The sequence below is a fragment of the Emydura macquarii genome, unplaced genomic scaffold (assembly GCF_026122565.2).
Source record: "Emydura macquarii macquarii isolate MOO-44397 ecotype Brisbane River unplaced genomic scaffold, CSIRO-AGI_Emac_v2 contig_705, whole genome shotgun sequence".
Classification (NCBI taxonomy): Eukaryota; Metazoa; Chordata; order Testudines; family Chelidae; genus Emydura; species Emydura macquarii.
The window spans coordinates 17,052,404-17,068,827 of NW_027130842.1; the positions used below are offsets into that span (position 1 = coordinate 17,052,404).

The window sequence follows — 16,424 nt, forward strand, 5'->3', positions numbered from 1 at the left end:
CAGAGCAATTGATAATAGGTAACTGATTACTTTTCAGATCCAGTAATCAATACAATGTAATCCATTTATGGAAAACTCAGCTATAGAAAAACCTTGTTTGTAGAGAAGAATGGAAAATTTAGTTTTTTCAAATGCACTGAAATACACAAACTACGGTGAAATGAATGAAATGAATGAGCATTGAAAGTGAACATCTGCTTATAGGACCCAAACTAACAGTCCTGTTTTGATGTCAAAGGAAGTCTTGCCTGAGTCAGAACTGCAGGATTAAACCCCTAATGGAGATGTTTTATGAGAAAAAATACATCTTCACTCTAGCAGGGTTCCATTGTAATTGTTAATTGGTTACATTAGATTAATTTCTCAACTAACCCTTGTTAATACATGATAACCTTGAACTGTGTTCATGGTTTAAGTAATATCCAAAGGATTGCATGCATAATTTTTAGGAATAAAAGTAAGAGATTCTTCTACACTGGCATGAGATCAGAGTCAAGCCAAGCTAAATCAGAAGTAACTCCACCAAAATCAGTGAAGTTATTTTGGTATAAAACCAGTAAGTGACATTATATATTATTAATATGTAACATGCATAATGATGAAGGCACAAATTACTCCTTCCCACCAATGTGGAAACATTAAATGTTTATGGTCCTGACTCTGCCACCCTTATTTATGTCCAGTAGTATCTGACTCATTGAGTTTTTCTATTTAAACAACATGATTATGGGTGGAAAAATCAGGCCTTACATTTTTTTGAAAACCTGCACAGAAGGTGACATGGATGCCAACATAGGTGGCATGTTGGTAGTGTGGGTGAACAGAATGAGTGTAGGTTATTTTTTGTTTTGTTTTGAGAGCAGGCTGAACTGGTATTGATGAAGGTAAGTCTACTGCTACCCTAAAAGTAAAGTCAAATGGCCATAAAAGTTGTTTTGCTGCTTCAGTAAAAAATATAATTCTCTTTAAACATACAATTTTATTTTATTCTTATTTTTACAGGTAATGATGCTTGAGTTTCCAGAGTGTTTTCTGTGAAAATATAAGATCCTTTCCATTGTGTATATAAAGATTGTACTTAATACTGTGAATTATACCTTGGTAATAGTCATGCTTCACACAATATCATATCATACAAAATGTAACCAATACAAATTATATAAAAATATTGATTAGTGGCACAAGAAATGATGCTTTGCTGTTGTGGACCTTTTTCAAAGAAGTTTAATTAGTTAATTCAGGTGGCAATGAACATAATGTCCTCCCTGGTCTATTGGTAAAGGAAGTAATTTATTGCCTCCTTCATTACTCCATTGTGTAAATACTTAAGTTACATTAAGTACTGGATTTTGGTGGGAACAGCAACAAGCTGAAATGAACAAACATGAAAGAATGTAAAACAAGAGCTTTTGGTCCAGATCCTGTTCTCACTGACTTCAGTGAGACCAGAATGTGGCTCTGTGCAAACAAATCCATGTTATTAACAAAAAAATTCGGTACCTGAAAATGAATATGACAGTTTTTTATATCATATGTGCCCATACTATTTCCACACGTTCCCTACCGCATTCTATCGCAGGCTGAGTACAGTGCAGTGAGGTCCTGCTCCTGTTGTATTCAGTGGCAAAACTCTCACTGATCTCAGTGGTTCAGGATCAAGCCCTGAATGAGGATGGGGCAGCAACACTGATTTTAAAAATAATGTATTAAAGCATGAAGAAGGAGGAAGGCTGCCCAATGCACACATGCTAATTGTCAACATCAAAAATGACACTTTTTATGGAAATTAAATCCCTATGTTAAAATACTCTTTAATAAATGAAATTATTATATTATTATAAACATGGCATTTTATCCTCCAGGGTCAGTGAGTGCACTTCTGCCTCATGTCCAACCTGTGCTCTCAGGAGGCCATGTTTTGCTGTCCTCACTCACCATGTACTCTGGTTTAAATCACAGTGCACTGTCCAAAGTGTGTGATGAAAGCCAAATTTTGTTCTTGGTTACACCAGTCTAAATCCATAGTAACTCCATTAATTTCAATGGAGCTACTCTGGATTTACACTGTCGTAACTGCAAATGGAATTTGGCCCAGAATGAGGTAGGGATCCACAGGACTCCTACTTGATTCAAAACATTCCCCTGCCTTTTTCCCAGCCCACTATCGAACCTGTACACCAAGGGTAAGTCTACTTGGGGATAAAAGGCCCATAGCATGGTCATGGCTGGCTTGGGTCAGCTAACAAAGGCTTATGAGGCTTGGGTTGTGGGGCTAAAAATTGCTGTGTAGAGGTTTGGGCATGGGTTGGAGACCAAGCTTTGTGACCCTCCACCCTTGCAGGGTCCCAGAGAGCCTGGGCCCGAATGTCTACACAGCAATTTTTCAGTGCAGAAGCCCAACCCCCTAGAGCCTGAGTCATGGAATCATAGAACCACAGGGTTAGAAGGGACCACAAGGGTCATCTAGTCTAACACCCTGTCAAGATGTAGGATTTGCTGAATCTAAACCATCCAAGATAGATAGCTATCCAGCCTCCTTTTGGAAACCTCCAGTGAAGGAGCTTCCACAACCTCCAAAGCAGTCTGTTCCATTGTCCTACTGTTCTTACAGTTAGGAAGTTTTTCTTGAGATTTAATCTAAATCAGCTATACTGTAATTTGAACTTATTGCCTCTTGTCCTGCCCTCTGTAGCAAAAGAGAACTTTTCTCCATCTTTTTTATGGCAGCCTTTCAAGTATCTGAAGACCGCTATTGTGTCCCCCTTTAATCTCCTCTTTTCCAAACTAAACATGCCCAGTTCCTTCAGCTTTTGCTCGTATGACTTGCATTCCATTCCTTTGATAATCTTTGTTGATCACCTCTGGATCCTTTCCAGTTTCGCTACATCCTTTCTAGACATTGGTGACCAAAACTGGCCACAGTACTCCAGCTGAGGCCTAACCAGCACTGAGTAGAGCGGCACTATCATCTCCTGGGACTTGCATGCTATGCCTCTGTGAATGCAACCTAAAATTGCATTTGCTTTTTTTGCAACAGCATTGCATTGATGGCTCATATTGAGGTTTTCAGAGGGGTAGCCGTGTTAGTCTGTATACAGCAAAAACAACAAGAGTTCTGTAGCATTTTAAAGACTAACAAATTTAATTTCAGCAGGCATAAGCTTTTGTGAACTTCAGCTCACTTCCTCAGATGCAGTTGGTAGAAATGATACAGCAAATAGATAACATATATAGCAGGCAACATTTACATATCCAAGGGCATAGATAACAATGGGGTAGGTGGATAAAAGCCGGGTACTTGAGTCCTAATGACAACCATTGAGTATTGAGGTTGTGATACATCACAATCCCAGATCCTTCTCAGCAGTGCTGCTGTCAAGCCAGTTTTTCCCTATTCTGTATTTGTGCATTTGATTTTTCTTCCCTAAGTGTAGCATCTTACATTTGTCTTTGTTGCATTTCATTTTGTTGTCTATAGCCCAGCCCTCCAGTCATCTGGGGTTTTTTATTCCTGTGTAGACATGCCTTGAGGCTCCAGATCAGCAAGGTATTTAACTATCAAACTTTAAGCACAGGAGTAGTCCTGTTGGTTTCAGTGGGTCCTTGTAATCCACTGGGCTTCAGGAGCCCAATGGAATTCAATTAATTCACACGTTTCATTTAGACATGTGTTTAAGTATCCTACTGAATTGGAACTTGAATAAAGTATTGGTCCTGTGGAAATAATATATGTGCTCATGAATCAGTGGACACACTCAGGTGGGCAGAGTTGACATGCAACCTTAACGTTGGCATTTCTGACCTTTGATCATCCTGAATATTTTTAAAGTAGTTTTTTTTGTATGGAAAGAAACTATAGTACAGTAGCAGCAGTTACATTGTACATTTTATCCACTTTTTCCTAAGGGCCAGTGAGACAGCAAACATTTACTAAATAGCATCCCTCACATCAGTACTATTTTCTCTCTACCTTGTAATACAAAATAACCTCTAATTGCATTTGGTTTCCCTCAACACTTGGAACTTAAAGTTTTCATCATCAAAAGGTATGATTATCATTCTAAGTAACACGATTGCTTTGCAAACACAGCCTCAACCTCTCCAAGTGAATCAATTGTCCAGCAGGACACCTCGCTGTGTCTGTCTCTGCTTGTGGCAAATTCATTTTGCTTAAGCCCCCTAATCATTATTCTAGGAAATTCAAACATACAGTGCCTTCTGAACGTAAAGGTGGAATCTCTCACTGCCTGTATTAATCTTCCTGAACCTTACCAGCTGTTCATTTATACAGCTTTTGTAACCTCATTTTATGACATGTTGATCATGAAGTGGTTTGCTTACAGTCACGTCCCAACAATAGCACACTTCAAGCCCATAGCAACTAGATCTGGGTTCTCCTTAGTTACTAAGCTAATCTTTAACAACTGCATTCTTTCCTACTCAGCAGTTCGCCTTTCCTCATCTTTGTAGTTCTATAGTCAAATTCCGCTCTGATGTACAACCTGTGCAGCACATTGACATAAAGGAAGATTGCATGGAGAGTGTCTAGTGTCTAGTTCTTTTTAAAAACACTGCACACAAATATTTTATTTCTTCTTTATTTCTCAGCTAGTGTAAATTGGCAAAGTGCTATTGACTTCAATGCAGCTATGCTGATATATACCAGCTGAAGATTTGTCCTGATGTCATCTGGCTTTGAAAATTATTGAGTTGTAATTGTATTCTAGTTGAAATTGTTTGCATCCCAGGCAGCTATTCTGGCATGTAGGAGACAGAAAAACACACAAACCACCACTACCGCTATCCCTACTTCTAACAGACTCTGTAGTGATATACATATTTGCCCTGATATAGGGCCTGATCCAAATCCCACTGAAGTGAATGGAAAGACTCTCTCTGACTTCAGTGGGATATAGATCAGGCTGAGAGTCATGGACAACTTTCCAGTTATAGGTAGAAGTGAATAGTGGTGAATAAAAGAGTTTATATAATTAAATTTCTTGCCTCTGAATACAAAGTCCTATGAGATTTTAGTTGACAATTCAAATTGTAAAGTGTTAATTAGGATTAGAGGCCCCCTTCCTTTCACTATTAAAATACAATCCCGATTTCCTGAATTTCTGATAACTGAAACTTGTAAGGTTGCAATGGGAGCTTCAATATTGCATGGCCCCTGTATTCCACAGGTCTGAAGCTCATGCTCTTGTAAATTGTCGTCCTCTTCAGCATCACTCCTAGATACTTAGGATCAATGCTGTCTTGATGCTTCCTAGCAAGCAGACCAGAAATCAGGAAATCCCAAATACCCAATCCTCTGAAAATGTATGAAATTCAGATTATCATCGAACTGGATTTCAATGTTGTTTTTGATGGATAGAGCTAAACAAGATGCAGGATATGAGATACATGGTTAAACTGCATATCAATGAACTGTGCTTTCAACTAATCCCCAGACCTCTGAAGAGCACTCAGAGATACATCCTGTTACAAAGATCCACTTTGATGCACTGAGGGTCTGTTTAAAGACTACTGAAGTTAATGGAAAGGCTCCCATTGACTTGAATGGGCTTTTGATCAGGCTCTGAATGAGGGAGAATTAATATATTTGCTATGGATTTATGAAAATGAAAATCAACAGCCCCACATGAAGAAAACTTCCTTTTAACAGATTAAATGGTTGTTGCTGGAAAATGCATTTTTTCTCTATTTTTTTCAATAGAGCTTCCAAAGTAGAGTAAGTATGTTTAAACCATGATAAATCTCTAAATTGGGTTATGAGAGAATTACAGCCAGAACAGATGTCTGGGAATCAGTAAGAAATAACAGATCAACAACCAGAATACATATCTAATTTATGGTAATCCAGTAATTTTGTGTATATATTCCCTAAGGAATAACAAAATAGCTATTGGAATTTGGCAGAGATAGGGCAAAAAGTAACAGATCACTCCAGGCTCATACACTGTATTGTAACTCCATTGATTTCAAAAGCATTTAAACCAGGGATGGATTTGGACCCCCTTTAGTAATTTGCCTGAATCCAGCTAATGAATATTTCACCAAGTCCACTACTAAGCAGAACATAAGAAGTCCTTCTACCCAGTCAAATCTGTTTTAACATGTAAGAACACTAGTATCTGGAAGAAAGTATCTGTGGCTTTTTTGGATGCATGAGGTCTGGAAGGATGTAGATCCTGGTTGCACAGGCAAAAGTTTCACCACTCTCTACAAGATGAATTGCTCGTACACATGAGCTCTCACATATGGCATGTCTATCTGTAATCAGGACAGCACATGCAGGTACACCAGAGCTAGCTTTGATCCAGCTAGCGCACTGAAAATAGCAGTGTAGCCACAGTGGGATGGGCTAGCTGCCTGAGCTATGTATCTAGGGTCCTGAACAGGACTAGACTCAGCCGGCTAGCCCATGCTGCTGAAACTACATTGTTATTTTTAGTGAGCTAGCTCAGTCAAAGCTAGTTCAGGTATGCCTATACATGCTGCATTTGGGCCTCCCAACTTCAGTGCAGACATACTGTTCTGAGCTGGGTTTAACTTTGTTATGGGTTGAGTTAAAACCTCATTGAAACAGATGGGCGTGTAAGTATCTGTCATTTAAAATTGCTGTGAGAGATAGCTAAATTCAAGTAGCCACTCATAAAACAAGGTATAATGGAATCTGCCCAGAAACTAGCATCATGTGGATGAAGGTTTCCACTGGGCATTGTTCTGACTAGGTGTCTGTGTCTGCAGCTTCATCTACACCTAGATGTTATTTTGGCAGAGCTACATTGGTCAGGGGTATGAGAAAAAACACACCTCTGATGGACAGCCTATGCCAACAAAATCCCCAGTGTTGATGCAGTTATGTCAGTGGAGTAGGGCTTCTGCTGCTGTAGCTAATGTTGTTCAGGAAGTTGGAGTTCCTACGCAGACACAAAAATTACTTCAGTCAGGTCAGTGCGAGCTGTATCTAGTGTAGAGGACTATGCTGGCTTAGCTATGGTGACACAACTATGCTGGCATAGGCTCTGTAATATAGACATAGCCTTAGTTTGTGGAAAAACAAGTTGGTGTACACAAATGAGAGACTCAGACAGGCAGAGGGTCAGCCTGAACAAATATGTATGATCCTAAAATAAGCTAGAGAGGGCTTTTGGACCTGGTGCTGGGTAAAGAGGCTTAGTGCTGCAGGCAAAAAAGCCATCTCTTGTTTTTGATTCATCCTGTATTCGGAGAAGTAGGACTTTGTACATTCCTAGTAAATAAACAAGACTGCATCAGAGAAAATACCAGCCTCCATCATCAATTTCTACTCCTATCTGGAACAACCCACAAGGTCCTGAACTTTGACTAGCACTCAGATCAAGAAGGGGTAACAATACCACAGTACACAATGCTGTGTTACTTGTTCCCCATCCAGCTGGTCAGTAAAGGGAAGTTACACCAAATCTAGGCTGGAGTATTTTTTACCTGGCTGTCAAGGGGATAATCTTTGATTTAAATGGCTGCAGAAAACATTAGGAATTCCATACTGCCCTCTCCTCCAAGGTAGAGTTCTGACTCCACTTGGCCTGACTGTCATGTTATTGAGAATAACATCTGGGAATGCCACTGATCATGATTTCCATTGATCTTAAGGGAAGCAAATAACTCTCCTGGGGATCCTTATAATGGTCTTGTCAACCACAGAAGAGCCCAAACACCTGGGACTGTGGCCTTGCTAAAATGATGGCCCATCTGACTGGCATTTGATCAAATGGAGAAGAATCCATTCCCACATTAAAACTGCGGGAACTCTGATTCAGATTCCCCTTTCACAGCACATTGATGTAACTGGCATTAACTTTAGTGGCATTACCCTGATTTAATCTGTGTAAGTGATATCAGGAGATAGTCCTCTTTGAGCATGCTCAGTGGAGTCTTCTGACATTAGTCTCAAGGGCATAGTAACTGGTATAGTAACCAGACCAGCTGTAGAGAGGACTCATCTCTAAAGGAGGCATTGCAGTAGCTGAAGACACTTTTCATCACTGGAATTGCAAATAGTTTCTGCAATTACAGAGCATAAAAATGCCAGATTTTTTATGGGCCAGTAGCCACTGAGGCTACTTTTGGCTATCATAGTTGGCCTACTGTCATTTTTTAAATTGTCTAAGTTATATGCCAACCATAAATCTTAAATGACCTGATTAATAGGGCTTTGTAGAAAGCATACTTCTGTAGACTGATGATTAGTGAGAATTTTCCTGTCTTGTGGCCAAATTCAGCAAAGCTGGTGTTGGCTGGTGTAGAGACCCGCCCTCCTGCCTCATTGCACTCAAAATGTAGATACACTGGCTATCCTCCATAGGGGTGATATAGCTTGTGTCAGAGCTCTGCTGAGTTGTGTGTGGAACAGTATCACAGGAGCTATTCTGGTAGGACCCTCTGTGATGAGCTGCTGCATCAGTAGACTTCTTGGCCACTCTGGCCATGTCCCCTTTCTGGCTGCCATAGCCCTCTTTTACAACCGGATCGATCCCTTATGCTTTTATCCCTGAAAGTGAAATTGTGGCTGCTTTATGTTGTTGTAACCTGTTCCAGTCTTCCACTCCTCCCTGTGTGCTTCCTGCCATCAGGGTGTTCCACCACCCTTTATTGGTGTAAGCCAGTGGTGAATTTGGCCCTTTGTTGTTACAAAGAACATGATGCTGGAGTGACTATGCCCTTTCTATAAAAGCAAACAGGTTCTCCCTGCTCAAATGAAGTTTCTAAGGACATCTCCATCAAATCTGTTTGTAACAGAAACCGTGACAAAACTGTGTCCCGGTGCTACTGCAACCTGCGCTGTCTGGAAATCTATCAATTTATGGTCCAGACAAAATGTCTCATTTTTCCTAACATGGGTTCACTTCCCTCTAAAGCAGGGTTCCTCTGGTGGAACCACTCATTTTGAGCAACATGCTGATTAGACCTGCCTTTTGCAGGATTAGATGACATGAGGTGATATCCTGGCCCCAGTGACATCAATGACAAAACTCTAATTGACTTCACTAGTACTTGGTAGGACGATACTTAAAACACTGGTAAGCAGCCAGTGTACTGTCTGCACTAGGGCTCCCAATATTGCTCTTTCCTGGGGGGCTGAAATAGTGATAGCAGTGGGAAATTTTTTCAAAGAATGTTCTCAGTGTAGCTAGGGCCTCTCTGTCTGTATTTCTACTCAAGTCGTTACCCTGAGGTATCTGAGCACCTCCGCACATCTACATAACCGCTGCACTTCTAACCCTCTGTGGCTGTATATTTTACACTGTACACTTGGCTTCTGTAGTAAAGCCAATTTCCTGTTGGCAGGGAATAAAGGATCCTCTTTCTCCCTCTCTGTGTTGTTGTTCCTGAGACTCTCCCACCAGCCACCCTTTGTTAGTTATTAATACTGCTATTGAGAAGGATGCAATATTAGGGTAGCCCGGCCAGGGCTGCTGCTGGAGCTGCACAGGATCGGGACCTCCTCACTTTACACGAACCCCACAACCCCTGATTCTTCTGCAGCCTGGAGAAGCAGCACCTGATTTCCCGGGAGTCGAGACCCGCAGTCACCAGTGCCCCTCCCCTCCCCTCCCCTCCCCTCCCAACCCCGCCGGAGCGAGCTTTGCTCTCACGCAGGCGCAGACGCCACCGTGACCGCGCTTGCTGGAGCTCGTGCCGCTCCCAAGGCACCGCCTGTCCCCATCGCGTTTCGCTCTCTTGAGGCGGGAGGGGAGTGGAACTTTGCCCTAGGTGCGATTGTGCCGTCACCAAGGCGGGGCGGCCAATGAGCGAACGCGATTAAAATAGCGCAATATAAATAGCAGCGCTTGAGTCACTGCCCTGGCTCTTTCGGCGAGCTCGCTAGCAGAGACGTGCGTCAGCGGCTGGGCATGGGTGCCTCTCCCAGTCCCTACTTGGTGGGGTGAGGGTGAGGGTGACCTATTGCTGTTTCTTCTGAAGCTTCCCTGGGTTTTCTTTGCATTCACGTGGAACGCAAGCCCTTAAAATAAGCCAGCGCCCCAGGCCGGACGTCATGGCGTGGAACTGCAAACTCTGGCCATAACAGTGTGTTACTATGTGAGTAACCCCGACACAATCACCAGTGGTTAATTGGAAGCACAGCCCTCATCCCGCTCGTGCTAGTTCCCGCCTTGGAATGATGGGGACGTGAAGGTCCCAGATTTGCAGAAACTGGCTGCATTTTGGTTCATGCCCTGATTCATTTTTTCTCATGGGCAAGATGACTTATTCCGGCTAATTTTAGTCTTTCTTCCCTTAAAGTGGTTTTAAAAAAAAATCCTCTTAAGGGTAACCGATGCCATGTCTTGAAGTAAACATCGTTCCCTGGCAACTTTTATCTCTGTGAAACCTAAATCTGTATATGTATCAACACTGTATGTTAATAGAGAAGGAAATGCAGTGAAAAGGCTTATTTGCATTATTTTATTCCTCTTCTACTCTCCCATTAATTTTAATTCTGATGGTACCAAAAAGTGGTTTCATTTGGATTAATTACAAAACCCCCCACCCTGCCCTGCACTGAGTGGGTGCACCTCTGATCCCAGGCAGAGCCCTTGCAGAAGTAGGATTTTATTGCTCAGTCTTCCAGTTCTAAAGATTCAGTAAGTTTACTATTTGTACCAATTCATTACCTCCCTGGCTGTTGAAATCAGCCCTCTTTATGGGTGAAAATGCCAATAATCCCTCCTCCAAAAGGATCCGAATCATCTTCTATGCTTAGTCTCTAGCTATCCAATTAAGTTACATGTATTCTTATCACTCTAGCTACTTCGAGTCCTCACCAACATACTATCATATCAGGTACTTCCTCTGGTATGTCTGGCCATTCTTTTATTTTAAAGGACATTCCTTATGAAGTCATAAAGAATGCACTTTGTTCCTTGTTTCAGAAATAATCCTGCAAAGGATCATATACTGTAATCCAATGATTTTATACTCTGAACAAAACATTGTGGAGTGTTTCCTTTAAATATAAATTCATCTTATATTTTTCATGGTTTTGCTATTTATTTCCTGAATGGTAGATGATAGACATGGAGCAATCATAATTTAGTTCAGAAATTACTTTCACATTCTTTAACCAATCATAAACAGCAATGCCTGCAACTAAATGGCCATATGATTTACACATTGTGTCATAATTTCCTTCTGCTCCATTTTATCAATCTGTAACCACCTGTTGTCTCTTGTGTTATATTTAGATTTTAAACTCTTTGGGGGCATGGATTCTTTTTGTTCTGTGTTTGTACAGCACCTAGTATAGTCGGGTCCTGGGCCATGATGGAGCTTGTAGGCACTACCACAACACAAATAAATAGTATTAAACTACATTTCCCAAAAGTAGGGTTAGCAGCTTTCAGGTTCCCAAAAACAGATACTGCCAAGGGGGAGAGGGACTGGAGGGGAGGTTACAGGTGGGGAGTGCTGGAGAGGTGTGTATGTACTGTGAGGCGTATTGGGGTGGGTGCTGGAGGGAATATGTGGGGGGTAGTGGAGGGTTGGGTGTACTGGGAGGGGGTACCTGGGAGTGCTGGAGGGGCATGTGTGTGTACTGGGAGGAGAATTTGTGGGGTGCTGAAGGGGTATGAGAGTACTGGGAGGGGTACTTGGAGGAGATACCTGCAGTCTCACTCTGGAGGTGGGGCCAGAATTGCTCCCTGTCAGGGTGGCAGCCCATCAATCAGTGCCTCCATGCAAGCTTCTCCCCCTCCTTAGGGCTGGGAGCTGGGGCTTGAGTGGGCTGGATCCGGCAGCTGTGGCTGCAGGGTAAGAACCAATTGGAGCACTGAGACATCTCTTTCTGTGCTGTAAGTCTGCTCCACAAAAATCCTGGACACTTCCTTTTATTTGAAAAATCTGCTGGGACAGAGGGCAGAGGATCAAAAAAGGTTATGTTTGGGAAATGGACATATGGTAATCCTACCCAAAAGGCCATGGGCTGAAAGTTCATACTACCATCCCAGATATAAGAAGTCTGGAACTGCAGCTGTCACTGACTGTTTTTGCATAACAAATTCAAAATTTACAACAAATACAATAAAATTCCCTTAACCACACACCATTAATTACATTCTCTACCAGCCCCTTGGAATTATTCAAAACAACATAAATAATTGGCTAGCTATAAAAATGTATTTCCCCCAGAAAGCACAAACCATTTCTAAACTGAAATATCCTCTGATAAGGTATGGAGTCTTTTAAACATTTCCTTTACTCTTGAAAGGGGAAAGGGTAACTTGCATGTTTCAGGAGTACTCCAGCACACACCAGAAAAACAAAAGAAAGTCTGCTGGCAAGCAAAAAGAAGAAACAATCATTCACATGTACCCACTCATACATATTGGCAGTGACCTGGTTTTCCTGTCACATGCATTTCTGCTCCCATATCCATTCAGTTAATAGACATAATATTTTAAGTCAGCATTTAGACACAAACAAATGAGAATTCCCTAACTGGTTATGGATTCCTATGTCTTTCTCTCCAGATTTTTTAAAGGACTAGTCATATTTCTTTCTTTGTAGTCTGTCTCCTGGTATTTTCCCCGGTACAATGGTATTAGAAGGCTGTCAGTTACCACTGTCCTCCACTTGTGTTGTGACTTGTGAATATTGCTATGGGTTAGTGCAGAGTCTCTCTTTGTTATCCTCCTAGCAGTAGCCTGTTTCAGCAGTTCAGTATACATATCATATTCCCAATCCAAAAAATAATCCTTTTTAAAGTAAGTTAATTAAAAACATTTAATTAAGTCTTATACAAAATAATTGTACATAACTGTAACAAATTTTGCTCCTGGACTGAGTTTTGCTATGCTAAATTTAAGTCCACAACGTGACATTTTATTGCTAAATTATGAACCTCTAAAGTAGGGGTTTATAATGGAAACACTGGCAGACTTTAATAGTGGTAATGTGCCAGTGCAATAATAAACTAATCTATGGGCTGATCCCAAGGGGAGTTTGGTTTGAGTAAGGAATTCAGGATCAACCCCTTCAAAACCACTGAAACCTTATAAAATGAATAATAAAATGTAGCAATTACATAAATGAACGTGTCCCAATGGATACAGAGGGCTCACTGCAAATGGTGTGCATGTATAGACTTTTCATGCTTCAAGTATGTGTTTGAATTAGTGTTGCTCTGCTGTTATAACTGCCCTTGTCTCTTAGTAGAGATGCTACCATGTGTGTAATAGCACAGTGTTCTACCTCGTCCTCAACACAGTAGCCACATTTTAAAAAATATTGGGTGTTACTAACCGCAACCACTTTGCTTCCAGGGTTTTTTAAACTTCGTGTTACCTTACCCATTAACTTCTGCAGTCTATTTTACCCATACATATCTGTGGATCTTAGCTTGTTCAACATATTTTTATTACAAACGGGAACAAAATTAGTAGCGAAAGAAATTGTATTTTCAAGCTTCAAAGTGTTTCTCTTGCAGCATTTCACAAAAATGTATATTGGCACCAACCCCTAGTTTTGAGACTGACCCCCCTAGTTCCATCAGCTCCAAAATCAACAGCTTTTGGGGCACTGGACATAATAGAACAAGGAGTATTTGTCCTGTTAAGTTAAATGCTTATTGTATATTCTGATTATTACTACTTAAGTGCCGACATCATGCTTGGCCCTGCGTAAGATAAGGGACACTGTAGGGACCCGATCCAAAGTTCATGAAGTCAATGAAAAAATTTCCACTGACTTTGGTGGGCTTTGGATCATATCTTCAGAGCCTGATTTTGCCACCCTTACTCACCTTGCACCACAAGTAGTCCCATTCATTTTAACGGGACCACTCATGCAATAAGGCAACAAATGTACAAGTTGACCTCTGTGGGGCCACGTCTGCTCTTGTAGATAATCTTGTGGAATCTGGGCCTGTGATGCTACTTGGCATGTGTAAAAGAGGCAAAATTTTAAATAGTCAGTGATAGAACAACAACAAAAGGGGACCAGGAAATGTGGCCGATGGTGCCAGTTAGCTATTTGGAAAAGACAGCGGCATTTTACTGGTGTGGATCAGCATTTGTGGACCTCTTCGAAGAAGCAAGTTTTAAGAAGTATTTGAATGAGCCTTGCACAGTAGGATAAGGAGCTAGACATTTCGTTGAATAAACAGTAACCTTCCAGAATGGCCTTTACCAAACTGCTAGCTCTTAACGGTCCCCTTCTGCATATTTCTAAGACTATTGGTTATGGATATTTGGGCCAGAGAAAAGGAAATGTAGTAGAATCTCCCTAATGCCTAATCAGTCAACTGAAGATGCATAGTCACTAGAACTGGGCAAATAGTGTTAAAAAACCCTATTCATTTAAATGTTCAGATGAATTTATTTGAGCCATAATCATGCACTTTTTGTATTAAAGTTCAATGATATTTTATTGACACGTGTTTGTGGAAAGCAAGTTTTTACATGTCCGTATTCTTCCTAGAAAGGGTTAACTTAGAACATTCTCATTTAAACAGAGAAGGCTGGCTGGCTGCCATGACAAATTATGTCCCTTTTCCACACTACGACCACTCAAAAGAGGAGAATCAGAAATGGATGCTATTATCTTTTTTTTTTTTTTTTTTTTTAAACTTTAAATATAGCATATACAGGTGTTGAGATGTTTTTCATTATGTGAATTTTTTAAGATTCATTCTGTGGTTATCATTAAACCAATATTGTATTTGAATAGAATAGAATCTGGTTTATATTAAACACTGGGCAGTAACAGTACTATTAGCAGTTGATAACAGAACACTTATCATTCCACACTTCAGGATCAAAGAGAATGAATACTCTTGTTATATTGCACTATGGAAGTTTTACCGTAGGAGAATTTTTGCAACATTTTATCACCATGACATTTTTTTCATCAATACAATCTGAAAAGTATAAATATGATTACAAGCTTACATTGTATTCACAAATGCTAATTAATCAGAAATGTCACTGTACCATACAATTGACCTTCTAGGAAAAATGGACAGATTGCAATTTTCTTAACTTTCCAAAATTATTTTCAAGTCTCATTAAAGGGGAAAAAAAACAAGCACTGCTGGGTAGAGAAACACCTCAGTCTAACATTACTGATAATTTGTGAGTTTTGCAATACCATAAACAAGCACACTCAGTCACATTTCTTTTTTTAAAATGCCATTCTTTTGAACTGAAGTTGGCAATACGTCTTTTTGGAGTTGAGTGAACTTGCTTTATTTTCTTCACATGCATATGCATGTACACACTTCAGGATTTATTAACTAACAGGGCAAATGCAGAAATGACTTCAAGGATAAGATGTAATATATCTGCAATGGATGCTTGCTTTGGATTTCTTAAAAAAAAGGGCATTATAAACTTTCTTAAGCCAATATTCCTATATTACTGCAATGCATATAGTTGAATTCATTAACTCTTTTTACAGTAATCCAAGTATATAAAGGATTAATACTACAAACTATTTTTAAGTATAACCATGCAGACACTCTTCCTTTAAGTAAATATTATAGGAAATAAAGCATAGAGCCTGTTAAAAAAATTTCAAAAATAAAAATCTTCAGTTTATTGCTTCCTTCTTGGGACAATTTCCTAAACAAATTAAATCTTCTTTTCACAAATGATCAAGAACAATCTTCTTAGCTATAGTAAGTCCCCTGTAAAAATATTATAAAAGTCACATTTAATAATAGATTATACTTTGCACCGACATATAATATTCCAATGTTAGATTTCCAAGAATCTAAAAATAATTTACAAATTTTAATGAACTAAGCCTCAACCTCCCCATGAAGTTAGGAAATGGTACCATTTTTTAAACCTTTTATTGTTTTTGTTGCTCTCCTCTGGACTCTCTTCAAGTTATCCACATCTTTCCTAAAGTGTGGCACTCAGATTTGGACACAGTACTCCAGCTGAGGCCTCACCAGTGCTGAGTAGAGCAGGACAATTACCTCCTATGTCTTACATATGACATTTCTGTTGATTCACCCCAGAATATTAGCCTTTTTTCCAGCTACATCACATTGTTGACTCATAGTCAATTTGTGATCCACTATTGCACCCAGATTCTTTTCAGCAGTATTACCACCTACCCAGTTATTCCCCATTTTGTACATGCACGTTTGAGTCTTTCTTCCTAAGTGAAGTACTTTGCACTTATCTTTGCTAAATTTCATTTTGTTGTATTCATACCAATTCTTTAATTTGTCAAGTTTGTTTTGAATTCTAATCCTGTCCTCCAAAGTGCTTGCAAGCCCTCTCATCTTAAAGTCATCTGCAAAGTTTATAGGCATACTCTCCACTCCATTATTCAAGTCATTAATTACAATATTGAATAGTACCAGAACCAGGCTTGATCCCTGCAGGACCCCACTAGTTGTGCTTTCCCACTTTGACAGTGAACCA

General features: G+C 40.1%; 1 protein-coding gene and 1 long non-coding RNA gene across 2 annotated transcripts in view; both read right to left on the reverse strand.

Annotated features, from left to right (window-relative positions):
* Positions 1 to 6,621: 6,621 nt before the first annotated feature.
* On the reverse strand, positions 6,622 to 7,625 carry LOC137149006 (uncharacterized). The gene is made up of 2 exons (XR_010918646.1): positions 7,474 to 7,625; positions 6,622 to 6,926 (listed from the first exon to the last, which is right to left on the reverse strand). It is a non-coding gene; the product is annotated as an uncharacterized lncRNA (long non-coding RNA).
* A 6,367-nt stretch (positions 7,626 to 13,992) lies between these two features.
* RSPH3 (radial spoke head 3) overlaps positions 13,993 to 16,424 on the reverse strand; it is a 28,094-nt gene continuing 25,662 nt past the window's right edge. The window contains exon 9 of the mRNA XM_067542226.1: positions 13,993 to 15,673. The gene's annotated coding sequence lies outside the window, so the exon portion shown is untranslated. The remainder of the gene's footprint in view (positions 15,674 to 16,424) is intronic.